The sequence below is a fragment of the Canis lupus genome, chromosome 5, assembly GCF_011100685.1.
Source record: "Canis lupus familiaris isolate Mischka breed German Shepherd chromosome 5, alternate assembly UU_Cfam_GSD_1.0, whole genome shotgun sequence".
Classification (NCBI taxonomy): Eukaryota; Metazoa; Chordata; class Mammalia; order Carnivora; family Canidae; genus Canis; species Canis lupus.
In genome coordinates, this window is record NC_049226.1 from 78,908,778 (window position 1) to 78,924,441 (window position 15,664).

The 15,664-nt window shown below is 37.5% G+C and overlaps 2 long non-coding RNA genes across 25 annotated transcripts in view; one reads left to right on the forward strand and one right to left on the reverse strand.

The window, feature by feature from the left end:
- The window catches only part of LOC119871961, a 325,713-nt gene that overhangs the window by 261,930 nt on the left and 48,119 nt on the right, over positions 1 to 15,664 (reverse strand). For 14 of the 23 annotated variants that reach the window (XR_005360132.1, XR_005360133.1, XR_005360129.1 and 11 more), the window contains exons 1-2: positions 3,758 to 4,497; positions 3,362 to 3,554 (exon numbers count right to left, since the gene is read on the reverse strand). The exons of 2 other annotated variants lie outside the window; for them this stretch is intronic. This is a non-coding gene — a long non-coding RNA (uncharacterized LOC119871961). Of the gene's footprint in view, positions 1 to 3,361; positions 3,555 to 3,757; positions 4,498 to 15,664 lie in introns of those variants that run through there. 7 more of the 23 variants (XR_005360137.1, XR_005360144.1, XR_005360136.1 and 4 more) reach the window with 6 other exon arrangements.
- Positions 3,704 to 15,664, forward strand: part of LOC102153393 — a 137,975-nt gene continuing 126,014 nt past the window's right edge. For both annotated transcript variants that reach the window (XR_005360147.1, XR_005360146.1), the window contains exon 1: positions 3,704 to 4,403. This is a non-coding gene — a long non-coding RNA (uncharacterized LOC102153393). The remainder of the gene's footprint in view (positions 4,404 to 15,664) is intronic.

Below are 15,664 nucleotides of genomic sequence, written 5' to 3' on the forward strand. Positions count from 1 at the left end.
CTTCACCAAAAAAATTATACATAAAGCAAATAAATACACAAGACACTCTACATCATTAGTCATCAGAGAAATGCAATTAAAATTACAATGAGATATCTAATATACATGTACTGGAATAGTTAAGTTTTAAACTACTAATAACACCCAAGAGCAGATATGAATGTACAATAATGAGAATAATCTTAAATTGCTGATAAGAAAACAGAAGGAAATAGCCACTTGGAAAGAAAATTAGCAGTATTTTATAAAGTTAAAAATATTTTTACCATATGACCCAATAGTTTCACTCCTGTATGGACCCCAGGAAAAATAAAAATCTATAATCACACAATGACCTATCAGCCAATATTCATAGCCGCTTTATTGCTAAGAGCCAGAACCTGGAAACAACCCAAATGTCTACCAAATGGTAAATGGACAAATTTTGGTACATATATGCAATGGAATACTACTCAACAGACAAAAAGGGGTAAACTAGTAATACATGCAACAACCAGGATGAACCTTAAATGCATTATGCTAAGTGAAACGAACTAGAAACAAAAGGCTGCATAAGATTTCATTAACAATATGTTTTAAAATGTAAATCCTTGCTCTGCTCTCTGTCAGATAAATAAATAAGACCTTTAAAAAGTTTTTTACAACTCAGCCATAAAAAGAGGCACATTACTACATACAAGAGAACAAAGTACAACTTCAAATATCTAACTAAAAACAACAGAAACAAGAATACAAAGGTGCTAAAAACCAAAATCATATATACAGTTCAAAATTCAAAATAAAAACATTTTCAAGCTAATAACTAGTAATAGAATCCATCACCAACAAGCCACACTATAAAATGTTCAAGGATGTTCTTCAGACCTAAGAAAAATGATACAAACTTAGACCTACAAGAAGAAATAAAGTGACAGAAATGTTAAGACGTAAGCAAGTAAACTATGTTCTCATTTTCTTATTTTCATTACAACCTCCTCACAAAGAAAATGCCAATGCAATGCTGCATTCTATTTAACAAAGAAATAATACCAATTCTATATAACCTCTTTCAGGAAATAGAGGAGAGACTACATCCTACATTGCTTAAAGAACCAGCCAGCCTTGCCCTATTTCTAAAACTAAGCACAAGAAAGCAAAACCAAGGACTAATCTCTCTTAAATACACTCTGAAGGAAACAGTTATAAAATCATATTAAAAGACATAATCAGGATATACTATGTTCATGGATGGGAAGCTTCAATATTGTAAAGATAATTCTTCCCAAAATAATCTGTATATTCTAAGTAATTACTATCAAACCCCCAAAAAGATATTTCATGATATTTAATACACTGATCATGAAATTAATATGGAGAATCTAAGGGCCAAGAATAAGTAAGGTGAAAAACAACTTGGTATGAGGCATAAGGGGAGCAATTTTACCTATTGTACACTGTCTTATTTTAGAGCTAAAGCAATGAAAACATTGTTTATGTACAGAGCTAGACAAATAGCCTAGAAAACACAAAAACAAAGACGAACATACGGAAACTACATAGGATAAGCATTACATTCTCCACTCAGTGAGGAAAGAATGTACTATTACAGGGGCTGGCAAACTTTTTCTGTAAAGGGACAGACGGTAATATATAAAGCTTTGAGTCTCTGTCACAACTACTAAACTCTGACAGAGTAGCACAAAAGTAGACACCAACAAGTAAACAAATGGATGTGTCAGTGTTCCAAAAGTATTAAAAAAAAAAAAAAATGGTTGGCCAGCTTTGGCCCATGGGCCACAGTTTACAAAACAGCAATTAAACAAACAAACAAAAAACAAAACAAAAAAAACTTAGTTAAAGCCATTCTTCGCAAACACAAAATTAAATTTCAGGTGAACTGAATTTTTTTTTTAAGATTTTATTTACTTATTCATGATAGAGAGAGAGAGGCAGAGACAGGAGAAGCAGCAGCCACCATGCAAGGTGCTGAACACGGTACTCGATCCCGGAACTCCGGGATCATTCCCTGAGCTGAAGGCAGATGCTCAAATCTCTAAGCCACCCAGACGTCCCTCAACTGAAGTTCTAACGTGAAAAAGCAATGCTTGAAATAGTTCAGAAGACGATGGAAAACAGACATGTTGGTAGAATTTCACAATAAAAATTACTTCAATATAAACCATCCAAAAAATTAAGGCACGTAAATTATTTTAACTCCTGAAGTTGATCAAGAATTTTCCTCCTTTTTATGTTAATTCAAAAAGACTGGATATAAAATCTTGTCAACTTATTTCTTGTATGCCTGTGTGCCCATATACTACCCTCATCTGTGGAGACTCTTATGACTTTAAGAAGCACTTCATTGACTTCTGTAAAATTCTTAAATTAGTGCTCCTTTAAAAATTTTTGCTACTAATTCAACTACTTCAGACTTCTCAAACCCCACTTCCCTCAGAACTGTAAGTCTCATAACGGAGAAATTAAACGACATTAACATTTTTAAAGTAAAACACCTGCTTTTGCTGCATAACTACTACTACTTAAAAAAAAAAATAGAAATAAACTTCTAGAACTGGACTGGGGCCCTACATACATGTCCATGCTTCACAGTGGACTCTAAAACTCCCTGAAATTGAGTTAAAATTTTTGTGTGTTATATTGTACACAAGACCCCCCAAATTTTTGATTCTTAGAGGGCACTACGAACCCCACCCCACCCCGCAAAGTTAAGAACCTCTGTTCTAGAGGTGAATAGAAATAGAAATTACATTGAAAAGTATAAATAGTAGAAATAGAAATTACATGGAAATAGAAAATTACATTATATTTTCAAATTAGGGACACCTGGGTGGCTCAGCGGTTAAGCATTTGCCTTGGGCTCAGGTTATGATCCCAGAGTTCTAGGACCGAGTCCCCCATTGGGCTCCCTGCAAGGAGCCTGCTTCTCCCTCTGCCTGTGTCTCTGCCTCTCTCGCTCTCTCTCTCTGTCTCTGTATGTCTCTCATGAATAAATAAAATATTTAAAAAAATAAATTGTCAAATTAGAAAGAAAAGATTCTCAAGGTCATAGACAGGAGATGTTAGGGAAAGCTGTCCATGTTTATACTTTAAAAATTTCTGAAATGGTCCTGAATCTCAATTTGACATTAAATACATTGGGGAGTGGAGGGAAATCATGTCATACCAGACAAAGAAGCTGAAATTTAGTGAAGAGGTTTCCAATCAGTGGTTGCTTTTGTTTGAGATCAAGCCTCAGAGTTTGTACTCCAACATACAACTGAAACCCATGTATCCACAGGTCTGACCAAGAACAAAATAACCATGTTTCGGGGAGGAATCCCTCATCATTCCGAGGCAGCAAGGGCGAACAACAGTAACTTACGTTTCCGTGGTGCTTTAACCGCGCTTCACTTGCGCTCTCCACGTGACCTTGACTACATCCCACTTGGGAAGATGAGGACAGCAGCATCCTCGATAAGGAAGGGTCTGGATTCAGTGTGTGAGGCGCGCGGGCCGCTCACCAGTTGCTGCGGAGACATTTTTCCACAGTCAAGGGCAGATACTAGTTTCTGATTCTGCACGGGAGAAGGACGAGGATATAACTCATGAAGGACAGCTGTGGGGAATCGAGTGTAGTTGGCGCGAGGGGGGTCTGCGCTTCCGAGCTCGAGGGTTGTTTCGGGGGGCGGAGGGGGGGGGGAGGAGCGGGGGAAGAGAGAGGCACTGAAGGAAGAGGGAAGGTGGCGTTAGGAGGAGCCTTCCTTCAGGGGCGACTGACCGAGGGCCGACGTGCAGTCTACATCGCAGGGAATACGTGAGGACGAACCTAAAGGCTGTGAGGACGCGAAGAGAGGTCCTGCCTCAGGCGACTGACGCAGCTCGGCTGAAGTCTCCCATCTCGAGACGGCCACGTTGACTCAGGGCGCCTCCACCTCCCGCCGTCCTTTTTGTCATTTTTTCCCCTCAGGGTCGCTCACCACAAGATACCGGGCTCCAGGAAGACGCCCAGCCACCCTTCAGCACCTCACGAACTCTACGCGCCACAAATTCAAATACGAGGGCTGGAGTCGCGCCGCCCCAAACGTCTCGTAGAGTGAGGCAGAGATCGACCAATCAAAGCCAGACTAGCGCCAGACGCCCAAGTCGGTGGGCGTGGCGAGGGAAATAAGGGCGGGACGATACTCTGTTGCCAAGACGACGGCTTCCGGGTGGGCGGGCCAAGGTGACTTGTGGCCGGAAGACGAGACTCCGCGGGAAAAGCAGCCTTGCCAAGCTGAAGGAGGAGCTGGAGGGCTGAGGCAGGTTCCTCGAGAGTAAAGGTGGGCGTGCGGTGGGGTCCCGCCACAGGCCTGCGTTTCCTTTACCCTTCTCTGTCATCAAACGATATTCCTGTCCAGTTACAAAGTGCAAGTTGTTGCCCTAAGGTAAGCGTGTGGTAACCCTACCCTCTCGTTAAGTAAGGGTTTATAGAAACCCTAGTCCACTTCGTCACTCGAGGAGAGGAGCGGGTGATAAAAAAAAAAAGGAAGTTCAGTAACTTAGAGTGCGGATTTTTTTTACTTCACTGTACACGTTTTGTAGTTTTAAAACACAGGCGTCATTCGACGTACTGTTAAATTTAAAATTTTGGTTCTTCCTGACTGCCAAATTCCGCCCTAACTTGGTAATGGACAAAGACCTGAATTTTCAAATTTTCTGTACAGTCGCAAAGCTTCTCTGACTTAAGTTCCTGATCTCCCACAAATCTAAAGGCAGACGGTAAAATAGCCAGGTGCTTTGAGCCTAAACCGTTCCAGGAATCCAACCGATTCAGCTGTCTCCTTTCTTTCCGAGAATCATTGTAATCTAAAATAATTGGAGCTAGGTGCTAAGTATGGCGCCTTCGGTTCAACGTGAATCTCATTGGACGGTATTGGTCTCACTCCAGTCTTACTTATGAAAGTAAACATTGAAATGATAGGGGGGAAATAAGGCTCTTCAAAGACACATAATTCTTCTAAAAAGATCTTGCTGCTTTGAAACACATGTTTTAAGAAGCAGCAAAAGTCACTGTTAAATTCTTGTCACCAAAGTCTTGTAGAAAACTTCACCAAAACTTCCCTGCCTATCAGGAAGAATTTATTCCTCTAGAATTAGGGCAGGGAAGTATTTATGAAGGCTTAGATCTATCTATGTTTAGGTCCCTCCAACCTCTTTCTTAATATTTCATCTTCAAAACTCCCTGCTAATGAGCACTTTTCCTGTAGCTTGGATGAGACCTTTTGAATAACTTCCTCAGCCTGTAGGTTAGAAATTTCATTAAATAAAAAATTAAATACATTAGAATGCTTAGGTATGAAACATTAATGAACTGTGTAATACATTCTGCAGAAGAGGAGGCACTTAAGAAAACACAGACCACCTGCATTGTAGAGCCATTCTAATGTGATAAGGTTTGATATATAGGCAAGAGATGAAAAAAAAAATGGCCAGAACGTCAAAAGAGAATGTTCCATGAGCACCTTAACTGCCTTCACAGATCATTTGAAGATAAAACTAAATCTTAGCAGATGCCCAAGAGATCTTAGAGATGAACTAGAATGACCTTTGGATGTCAGTATTGTACTGAACAAAGTCATTTGGACTGTTTTTTATCTGGCAGGGAAAAAAAAGCCTAAATTTTATAAGGACTTGGTCATTAATTTAAAAATGATTAGTGACTTTAGGGTTGAGAAAGGAAACTTGGACTTGTTAGATGTACTTATACTTGGAAAAAATGTTTCTACAAATAGTAGACATTTGACTTTGTATGCTGTTCCTCTCACCCAGATGTCCTTTCCACACAGCTTTGCTGAATCTTACTTATCCTTCAAGACCTAGGTCAAATTTTGAAGTTTTTGAGATGTAGCCCGCATATAGAATTATAATGTGCTCTTTATTTGGCATTTTTGCTTTGGATCTTGTAATGTTTCTTAATGTTGATTAAATGTATTGTACGTATAGTTTGCATCATCTACTAGGTTCTAAGATGCTTAGAATGATATTTATCAGTGTACTGGCAGAATGACTTGCACATGGTAAACATGATTTTGATATAAAAATGCCTAAGATTAATATTAAATATAGTTGGGTAGCTGTATTAGTTTGCTCAGACACCCTTAACAAAATACTACAGACTGGGGGGGCTTAAACAGTAGAATTTTATTATCTTAAATTCTAGAGTGTAGGAAGTCCAAGATCAAGTTGTTAGGGTTGATTTCATCCCGAGGCCTCTCTCCTTGGATTATATAGATGGCCATGTTCTGTCTTGGTCTTTGCATGGTCTTTCCTATATGTATGTAAACTTCTGTGTCCAAATTTCTTAAAAGAACACGATTCAGGGATGCCTGAGTGGCTCAGCGGTTGAGCATCTGCCTTTGGCTTGGGGCGTGATCCCAGGTCCTGGGATCGAGTCCCACGTCGGGATCCCTGCAAGGAGCCTGCTTCTCCCTCTGCCTATGTCTCTGTGTCTCTCATGAATAAATAAATAAAATATTAAAAACACGATTCATACTATCCTAAAGCTTATTTACCTCTTTAAAGATCTGGTCTTCAAATATGACTGCATTCTGAGAAGCTGGAGGTTAAGACTTCAACATAGGAATATGGGGGTTTGATGGGGGCTGCACACAGTCCAGCCCATAATAGGCAACAATTAAAAAGCACAAATGGTTGGGAGCAGTTGTCTGTCACAATTAGCACTCTCCTATTTAGACCATTTATATAGACATAAATATGTAATCAGATTAATGTGAGATAATAGGAAGTAGTAGAGCCTGTGGTAAATCAGAATATCTGCCTGAGCGAAAGACATTTAAATTAAAATTTATAAACAAACACCCTAATAATACTGGGCTATTCCAACAAAACAAACAGACTAACTGGTTTTGGCTTACAGGCATTGGTTTGCAAAAACCACCAGCATATTATTTCATTTGGAATCTATAACCTTTTATGATAGATGCTGGACATATTAAGTATGTTTTTCTATATCCAAAGGCATTTTTCCCCAAATCCCATTGGTTCATACATAACTTTGTATTGAGTACCTGCTGTGTTGAAAGAACTTTACTGAATGCTGTAGTGTGATTAAAATCCTCAAATTTGGCCTCATATATCCGAGAGTTATGGGGACATCCTATTTTTGAGATTTTATTTATTTATTAAGTGTATAACTATGCATGATTTATGTTTATTTATTTTGATACAGGTCTATCCTGTAAATAAACTAGAACTCAAAAAATTCCTTGTCAGATTATTTGCCCTCCTAAAGCCAAAGCTTTTCCCTGAAGTATCCTGTAGAAGACATGAAACATAGACAAAAATAATTATAGTGCAAGATAAAAGTGAGACTTTAAGAGAATTATAGATAAAGTACTGTGGGAAATTAGAGGAGGAAAAGATTTCTTCCAGCTAGGTGTGTTATTAAAGGTATTTAATGCAGTTAGAATTAATCTTTCCTACGGCCCATGGTACTTGTTATACAGCATTAATCAATGTATTATGTGGTAGCTATTTGTATATGTTCCCATCTTTCCCAGTATACTCTGAAATACACAAGAATGTCTTAGTCTTTATATTAACCAATCTCATGTTGCCCAAAAGTATCAGAGTCACCTGGGGAACTTTTTAAAAATAAACTTCTCAACTCTATTTCTGGAGATTCTAATTTAATAGGCCTGGAGGGGTGATAGAGAATCTATTTTGAAAAGGCTTCTTTCATTTAATGACTCTGATTATCAGCCCCATTTGGAACCTCCTGCCCTAGAGCACCTAGTATATAGTATGCTCTCAATAAATTCTTGTCACATTATATGAGCAGAGCTGTGACTTAGTAAGATTAATAAGACTCCAGTGTGTAGGATGAATTAGAGTGGAAAATATCCTAGAGGCAAGGAAGTCCTATTACTGATGTCCAGCTAAAAGATTAAGCAGCCTGAAACTAGGGTAAAGGCCACAGGAAAGGAGAGAACCAAATGAGAAACATTGAAAAGGTAGAATCTGCAGAATTAGATGATACTTGATATAATGCACTAGTTCACAAACATAGTGTGCCTAAGACTTAGATGGGATGTTTGTTTAAAAAGCAGGTTGCGACTCTCCTGTGAAATCCTAGTTAGTCCAGGGTGAGGCACTGAATCTGCATTTTTAACAACCCTGACTCATGATTTTTATTTAGGTTGTTTAATCTTTTAATTTAAGACCTCAATTTAAGAACACATTGATCTGTGGACCATTGTAAGAAGGAAGTTTAAAAAAATCTAAAGATTAAATCTTGAGTGAAAGAGAAGATGATAAGCCATTAATAGACACTCGGTATTTGGTTTAGAGGGAAATGAAGTTCATCTATGGAGCTATTTAACAGGAAGAAATTCAGTGTAAGAGCCTGGGAAAGGTACAGGGTGAAGAAAAAATTTGGAAAACCCTTGTGATAAAAACAAAGATTCCTGAGAGAGAGAGAAAGGAAAAAGAAGAGAGTCATGGAGAAAATTGGGGCATTAGTTTTCTTAGAGATCTTTTTTTTTTTTTTTTTAAGATTTTATTTATTTATTCATGATAGTCACACAGAGAGAGAGAGAGAGAGAGAGAGAGGCAGAGACACAGGCAGAGGGAGAAGCAGGCTCCATGCACCGGGAGCCCGACGTGGGACTCGATCCTGGGTCTCCAGGATCGTGCCCTGGGCCAAAGGCAGGCGCTAAACCGCTGCGCCACCCAGGGATCCTTTTCTTAGAGATCTTGAGATGAAGGAGGCAACATATGAAAGAGAAGGTGGAGAGAAAACTTGGATAAACCAAAACCAAGAGTCTTAAATAAAGAATATATCGTCGAGTGTGGATGAGAACTACAAGGGTTATGGGGTGAACGTGAAGATCTATTTGGTACCCTTTAATAGAGGGGGTTTTACACAACTGTGTGGTTGGTATGAGTTGAAAAATAAATGATGGCAAGAAAATTTAAGCTAGGGATGATTAGGCATAATTTACAATGTGAAGAAAAAAATATCTACACCCCCATGTTCACAGGATTATTTACAATAACCAAGACAGGGAAACAACCTAAGTGTCCATCAAAAGATGAATGGATAAAAATGCTGTGATATGCACACACAGTAAAATATTAGCCATAAAAAAGCAAAACAAGGAAATCCTGCCATTTGTAACAACAGGGATGGACCTTGAAGGTATTAGGCTATGTGAAATAAGTTGGAGGGTGACAGATACTGTATGATCTCACATGTGGAGTCTAAAAACAAAGCTCAAAAAAGAGGTCAGGTTTGTTGTTATGAGAGGCGGGGGAGGGGAGGTACCCCGGTAGGGGAAGTACAAACTTCTAATGGTAGATAAATAGTAATAGGGATGTAATGTACCTTTTATGTTGATTATAGTTTGCATTGCTATATGATACATGTGAAGTTAAGAGCGTAAATCCTAAGACTTCTCATCACAAGGAACTTTTTTGTTTTTTGCTTATTGTATCTATATAAGATGATAGATGAGAACTAAACATTATGGTAATCTTTTCACAATATATGTAGGTCAGACAATTATGTTGTACACCCTAAACTTGTACAGTGGTGTATACCAATTATATCTCAATGAAACTGGAGAAAAGAAATGAGATTGTCATTATGTGAAAGAGGTAACTGAGGAAGATACTTAAAATCTGTTAGAGATTTCCATTTTTTGTAACAATAAAAAATAATTCTTAAGAGCAGGATCAAATGAAATAAAGAAATAAAAGGGCCATGATAATACTAAAAGTAAACATGCATCATTAGGATAACATAGATTTTTTTTCAAACTTTTTATTTAAATTAATTCTAGTTAGCATACAGTATATTATGAGCTTTAGGGGTAGAATTTAGTGATTCATTAGTTGATTGTAACACCTAGTCCTCATTATATCAAGTGCCCTCCTTAATGCCTATCACCCAATTATCCCAGCCCCCCAACCACTTCCCCTCCAGTAACCCTCAGTGTGTTTCCTATAGTTAAGAGTCTCTTATGGTTTGCCTTCCTCTCTGTTTTAGTCTTATTTTTCCTTCCTTTCCCCTATGGTCATCTGTTTTGTTTCTTAAATTCCACATATGAATGAAATCATATGGTATTTGTCTTTTTCTGAGTTATTTCACTTAGCGTAATACTCTCTAGTTCCATCCACATTGCAAATGCCAAGATTTCATTCTTTTTGATGGCTGAGTAATATTCCATTATGTGAATGTATGTATGTATGTATATATCACATCTTCTTTATCCATTTATCTGCCAGTAGACATCTGGGCTCTTTCCATAGTTTGGTTATTATGGACATTGCTGCTATCAACACTGGGGTGCATGTGCCCTTTCAAATCACTATGTTTGTATTCTTTGGATAAATACCTACTAGTGCAATTACTGAGTTGGAAGGTAACTCTATTTTTAACTTTTTGAGGAACCTCTATACTGTTTTCCAGAATGTACCCGTTTGCATTCCCACCAATAGCTTAAGAGGGTTCTCCTTTCTCCACATCCTCACCAACATCTCTTGTTTCCGGAGTTGTTCATTTAGCCTTTCTGACCAGTGTGAGATGGTATTTCATGTGGTTTTGATTTGTATTTCCTTGATGCCTAGTGATGTTGAGCATTTTTTCATGTGTCTGTTAGACATTTGTATGTAATGTCTTCTTTGCATATATGTTCATGTTTTCTGCCCATTTCTTTACTGGATTTTTTTGTTTTTTTGAGTGTTGAGTTTGGTAAGTTCTTCATAGATTTTGGATACTAACCCTTTATCAGAAATGTCATTTGCAAATATCTTCTCCTATTCTGTGGGTTGCCTTTTAGTTTTGCTATTTCCTTTGCTGTGCAAAAGCTTTTTATCTTGATGAAGTCCCAGTATTTCATTTTTGCTTTTGTTTCTCTTGCCTTTGGAGATGTGTTTAGCAGGAAGTTCATCTGCAGCTGAAGTAGAAGAGGTTGCTGCCTGTGTTCTCTAGGATTTTGATGGATTCCTGTCTCACATTTAGATATTTCCATATAAAAAAATCTGTTTGAGGGCACCTGGGTTGCTCAGGGGTTGAGCATCTGCCTTTGGCTCAGGTTGTGATCTCAGAGTCCTGGGATCAAATCCTGTGACTGGGATCAAGCCCTGGGATCAAATCCTCTGCTTAGGTCTCTGCCTCTCTCTATGCTCTCCCTGTGTCTCTCATGAATAAGTAAATCTTAAAAAAAAAATCTGTTTGCTACTATGAACTTTGCTTGATATGTAAATAATTTTATTAAGAAACTTAAGAAATTGAACTCCAGGGATCCCTGGGTGGCGCAGCGGTTTGGCGCCTGCCTTTGGCCCAGGGCGCGATCCTGGAGACCCAGGATCGAATCCCACGTCAGGCTCCCGGTGCATGGAGCCTGCTTCTCCCTCTGCCTGTGTCTCTGCCTCTCTCTCTCTCTCTCTCTGTGACTATCCTAAATAAATAAATAAAATATTTAAAAAAAAAAAAAAAGAAATTGAACTCCAGTAAAAAAAATAATAAATAAATAGCATTCTGGCATGGCAAGAAAAAAAAGAAACTTAAGATATTGAAATATTTTTTTAGTTTCTATTTCTGTAAAATCTATAAAACTGAAAAGATACAGGGGCGCCTGCATACATGGCTCAGTTGGTTACACCTATGCCGTCGGCTCAGGTCATGATCTCTGGATCTTGAGATCGACCCCCACGTTGGGCTTTCGGCTCAGAGGGGGACCTATTTGTCCCTCTCCCTTTGCCTGCTGCTTCACCTGCTTACAAACACCCGTACTCCCTCTCTCTCTGTTGAATAAATGAATAAATCTTAAAAAAAAAAAAAATAGAGACCATAGAAACAGTTGAAGAAAACAGCAAGACATGGTTTAGAATGAAATTCATTGAAGAAGAAAAATCCCCCTAAAAATAACTCACTTAGTAGAAATTTTCTTGATTTTGTACCATCTCCTTTTTGTCATAGAGAAATGTTATAGTATGTCTCATTAGAAGCATTTTTTAAATATCTGTAATACAGGCAACTAATAGAACATATATATTTATAAATAACCATGACATACGGTAAAATCATAACTATATGAAGAATGAGCCATTATATCGATATATAAATTTTCATGTTAAAATCCTATTTTTAGAAAGGTTTCTTAAAAAAAATAAAAAGGTTTCGTAAATAGGGCTGTTAATATTTGTCAATGTATTTTGTAAGAATATTTTTAAATTGGTGTGTTTAAGTTAAATTTAATTACTGATGTGGTTGAATTTAACTCTGTCATCTTGATACTTGTTTTCTATATGTCCCCTGTATTCTCTGTTCTTTCATTCCTCTTCTCCTCTGTTCTTTTAGGTTAATCGAGTATTTTTTCGGTTTCTATTCTATCTCCTCATTTGTCTGCTTGGTCATATATACTTGTGTTGTAATTTAATAGGACCCTTTAGAAATGAAATATACGTACTTAAATTATCACAGTCTACCTTGGATTAGTGTTATACTACTTGACTTATAACTTCCCTTACAGCAATGTAATTTTATATACTTCCCTCTCATTCTTTGTACTAATTTTGTCATTATTTTTACATCTATACTTTCTATAAGCTCAAAAATACATATTGCTATTTTTGCTCTAAACAATTAACTGACTTTTAAAAAATTGTGGTAAAATAACATAAAACTTACCATCTTAATCATCTTTTTAAGTTTGTATTTCAGTAGTGTTAAGTACATTGACATTGTTCTGCAACTAATCCCTAGATCTCTTTTCATCTTGCAATATTGAAACTTTATACCAATTAAGCCACAGTTCCCCATTCCCTTTCCCACAAGTACCTGACATTTCTGCTTTCTGTCTCCATGAATTTGACTACTGTAGGTACCTTGTGTATAGAACCCATACAGTATTTGTCTTTTTGTGACTGGCCTATTTCATTTAGCATTATGTCCTCAAGGTTCATCTTTGTTGGAGCACGTGTGAGGATTTCCTTTATTTTCTTTTTTTAATTAAAAAAAATTATTACTTTTAATTCCACTGTAATTCTATACATTACCCAGTGCTCATCATAAGTGTACTCTTATTTCACCCATCCTTGTACCCACCTCCCCTCTGGTGCCATCAGTTCCCTATAGTTAAGAGTCTGGTTTTTTGTTCCTTTTTTCTTTGCTTGTTTGTTTCTTATATTCCACATGTGAGGGAAATCATATAGTATTGGTCTTTCTCTGACTAGCTTATTACACTTGGCATTATACCTTTTAGATCCATCCATGTTGTTGTAAATAGAAGGATTTCATTCTATTTTATGGCTTAGTAATATTCCATTTTGTGTGTGTGTGTGTGTATGTGTGTGTGTGTGTGTATACCACATCTTTTTAACTCATTCATATATTATTAGAAACTTGGGCTCCATAATTTGACTCTTGTAAATAATGTTGCAGTAAACCTAGGGGTACATGTATCTTTTCCAATTGATGTTTTCTTATTTTGGGGTTAAATAATGGAATTACTGGATCACAAGGTAAATCTATTTTGAATTTTTTGAGGACCCTCCATACTGTTTTCCATTTGAGCTGCTCCAGTTTGCATTCCTACCAACAGTGCACAAGGATTCCTTTTTCTCTGCAACTTGACCAACACTCGTTTCTAGTATTTTTTTTGTAGCCATTCTGACAGGTGTGTGATGATACCTCATTGTGGTTTTGATTTGCATTTTCCTGTTGATGAATGATGTTGAGCATCTTTTCATGTGTATGTTGGTCATCTCTGTGTCTTCTCTGAAGAAATATTTATTCAAGTCTTTAGCCCATTATTAATTGGTTTATTTTTGGTGCTGAGTTGTAGAAGTTCTGTATATATTTTGGATACTAACCCTTTATTGGATATATCATTTGCAAATATATTCTCCCATTCAGTAGATGTCTTTTAGTTTGTTGACCTTCCTTTGCTGTGTTAGAAGCTTTTTATTTTGATGTAGTCCCAATAGTTTATTTTTGTTTTATTTCCCTTCCCTTAGGAGACATATCTAAGAAAAAGTTGTCTGGCTGATGTCAGAGAAGTTTCTGGCTTTGTTCTCTTCTAGGATTTTACTGATTTCCTGTCTTACATTTAGGTCTTTAATATATTTTGAATTAAGTTTGTGTATAGTATAAGGAAGCAGTCCACATTCATTGTTTTGCAGATAGCTGTCCAGTTTTACCAACACCATTTGTTGAAGAGACTGTCTTTTTCCCATTACATATTCTTATCTCCTTTGTCAAAGATTAACTGGCCATATAATTGTGGGATTATTTCTGGGCTCTCTGTTCTATCGAACTGTGTATCTATTTTTGTGCCAATACCATACCATTTTGGTTATTACAGCTTTGTAGTATCTCTTAAAATCTGGGATTGTGATATCTCCAATTTTGTTCTTCTTTTTCAATATTGCTTTGGCTATTCGGGGTCTTGGGTGGTTCCATACAAATTTAGGGTTTTTTTTACATTTTTTTTAAGATTTTATTTATTTATTCATGAAAGACGGGGGGGGGGGGGGAGACAGAGACACAGGCAGAGAGAGAAGCAGGCTCCATGCAGGGAGCCTGACGTGGGACTCGATCCAGGGTCTTCAGGATCACACCCTGGGCTGCAGGCGGCGCTAAACCGCTGCGCCACTGGGGCTGCCCGGTTCCATACAAATTTAGGATAATTTTTTTAGTTCTGTGAAAAATGCTATTGATATTTTGATAAGGGTATATTTTCTAAGAAATTGCTGCTTACTGTGTTGTATGCAGCTATGTTTTGAAAAACAAAAAATAAAAACATACTTCTTAGAATGTGGAAAGAATTAGGTAATATTATTTCAAAAATAAGTTCTGGACTTTTAATACAACTGTATAAAAGTAAGGAATGTGATGGGCATGAAAATGTAGTGCTTAGATTTCCTGCTATGGGAAACATAAATGACTGATGACCCCATCTGCTGCCTTTTAGACCCAATCTCAAATTCATGCCAAGGCCAGGATTCCCAAGTGATCCTTCCAGACAATGACTGTATATGGGTGTTGTAAAGCGGGTCCTTTCCAATTAGATGCAGGACTCCTTTACTGGCATACTTTGACTCAAGGACTTCCCACTGACTGAGCCAAAACTTACTTAGAACTGTGCTGCAGTCTGATGCTCTTCCCACCTGGCCTCCTTCTTCCCTTTTTCCTTCACAGCCTGGAGGCTCTCTTACCTTCCTTTGCTCCCTTCTCATCACCTATTATAAGCAAATCCCCAAATCTTTTGCTTACCTAATCCTATTTGGATATGCTTGTTAGAAGACCTAAACCATTACAGAAACACAGACCTAACATACTACTGACAGAAAATGGACCAAAATGATGACTTACAGGAAAAGAAATATCCTTACAGAAAAATTCCAAATAATGTGTGTATATACTCTCTCCTTTTTAGGAGCTAGGGCTTAATTCTACTCCCTTCCAATGTGGGGTTCATTGCTTCCAATGAATAGGGAAGTATCTACCAGCAGCCTCCCCCTTTATTTTATTATTTTTTTAAAGATTTATTTATTTATTTATTCATTCATTCATTCATTCATTCATGATAGACATAGAGACAGAAAGAGAGAGGCAGAGACACAGGCAGAGGGAGAAGCAGGCTCCATGCCGGGAGCCCGACGCGGGACTCGATTCCGG